Genomic DNA, 1,967 nt, shown 5'->3' with positions numbered 1-1,967 from the left:
CTCGAAGAGGTATTCGCCCAGCCCTGCCTGGGGACCAGCCATCCGACGGAGGTTGGTCAAGTGGTCACCCATCTTCTTGATAATCTTCACTTCCTCATCAAGGAAATGAGTCTCCAGAAAGTCACAAAGGTGGGGGTCTGTGTGGGTAGCACCCACAGCGTGCAGATCCAGAAGAGACTGGTTCAGTTTCTTCTCCACGGCCAGGGTGGCTTCCATGGCGTCCAGGGTTCTTCCCCACTCATCTTGGGAGGGCTTCTGCACGTCCTGGAAGAGTGCGTGACCACCACGCTGGTTTTGCAGTTTCAAGAGACACTCAGTACCCTCACGCTTCTCCTTCGCCAACTACGGAAGAAGTGTCCCACACCTTCCAAAGCCACATCATCGCGATCAAAATAGAAGCCCAAAGAGAGGTAGGTGTAAGAGGCCCACAGATGCAGATTAACCAGACGGTTGACGCCGGCCTCCGCTTCAGCGGAATAATTCTGATGGATCTGAGAGCTCATGGTTGGTCGAAGATTTGGAGCTAACCACACACACACACACACACACACACAAAACGGTTTAGCTGGTCCCGGTAACAGGGAATGCTCAAGAAGATGGTCCTGGAGACGAGATTGTGCCCAAAGAAGTTGTTAGAGGTGGTCCGAGGCAGGAGGTGGGGGAGTCCCCGGATCTGTTCCGTCCAAACACTGTTGAAGCAAGACACAGACCCACGGGACCGTAGCTCGAACTTTCTCTCGTCTTTTGACTTGAGATTTTGTCAAAATACATGCAAAGAACAATGAGGGGAAAAACACTCACCTTCTATTACTAGTGTCTCATTTCTTTTTATTTTTAATCTTCAAGGAGTTTCTGTAAAAGAGAGAATTGCAGTGCCTCGATGTGAATTGGTATCGCGCATTCTATCTCTTCTGTCTTTACAACGAGACAGGAGGTAATAAAGAGGTCCTTCCAGATTTTGAATCAAGAGAGGTGGTTTTAAGACACCAGAGTAGGCCACATAAACCAGGATTCAAAGTCAGGGGACTTCACTGTGGGTCATGGAGAAAATTATGTCATCTTCTTGGACTCCCAGAATGCCAACCCAAGAGATTCCTTGTGGAAATTAAATTGAATAATTCATGTGAAAGTACCTGCAGGATGCAGTGAAGGTTCATTATTCTTTCTTTCCCCACTCAACCCTGTGGCACAAACTCAAGGACATGGCTGAATGTTCAGGGAGACCCACAGAGAGCCTAGCTACCTGAGGAGAAAGGGGGAAGCAAAATGAGGCTAGGGATTCATACTAGGCACTGAACAGAGGGAAAATGAGTCAAAAATGGAATTTAGCTTAAGCCAGAAAGGGTTCTGAGGAGTAACATTATGGAATTCCTAGTGTAAAGCCTTTTCTCACATCTTAATGCAAGAAGCTAATACAAGCATTAGTTTCAAACATGTTCAAATAGATTAGGGCAGAAGCATGAACTACATTGAAACTGTCCACTGACAAATTTGACTAGGATATGAAGAAGGATGGAGAGAAATACACTAGAGAAAATAAAAAAATAAACATTGGTGAAAATACAGTAAGCTAAAATAATTTCTTGTCTGAATTTTGATGACAAAATACAAACATAAGAACTACCAACCCCATTTGCCAGAATTTAAATCAAGTTCACCTCAAATCAATCCATTTGAGGCACATCCAAACAGGGAAAACCTTTTTGGTTTTATACTCCTGGCTTGGGATTCTAGCGAGCAATCTTTAACTAATTAAACTCATACGCCTCTTTAATATCACGTTTTCCTAGGCTCACATCAATTGTTTCTTACCAGGAATATGGGTTTTTAAATGGGTTTCCATTTAGAGATGGCTCAAAGCCAGATGGATCCAGGTTTTCTGGGTTTTTTTTTTTTTTTTTTTTTTCTAAGGCATTGGAACCCTCAAATGTCACCAGTCAATGTAATTTCAGCTTTATGTGATTTTA

General features: G+C 43.7%; 1 pseudogene; it reads right to left on the bottom strand.

Annotated features, from left to right (window-relative positions):
- The window catches only part of LOC102814292, a 62,905-nt pseudogene extending 62,402 nt beyond the window's left edge, over positions 1 to 503 (bottom strand).
- Between the last annotated feature and the right edge of the window lie 1,464 nt (positions 504 to 1,967).

Source organism: Chrysochloris asiatica, unplaced genomic scaffold (genome assembly GCF_000296735.1).
Source record: "Chrysochloris asiatica unplaced genomic scaffold, ChrAsi1.0 scaffold00031, whole genome shotgun sequence".
Classification (NCBI taxonomy): domain Eukaryota; kingdom Metazoa; phylum Chordata; class Mammalia; order Afrosoricida; family Chrysochloridae; genus Chrysochloris; species Chrysochloris asiatica.
Note: the sequence above shows the minus strand (reverse complement) of the source record. Positions and strands in the feature narration are given on the sequence as shown.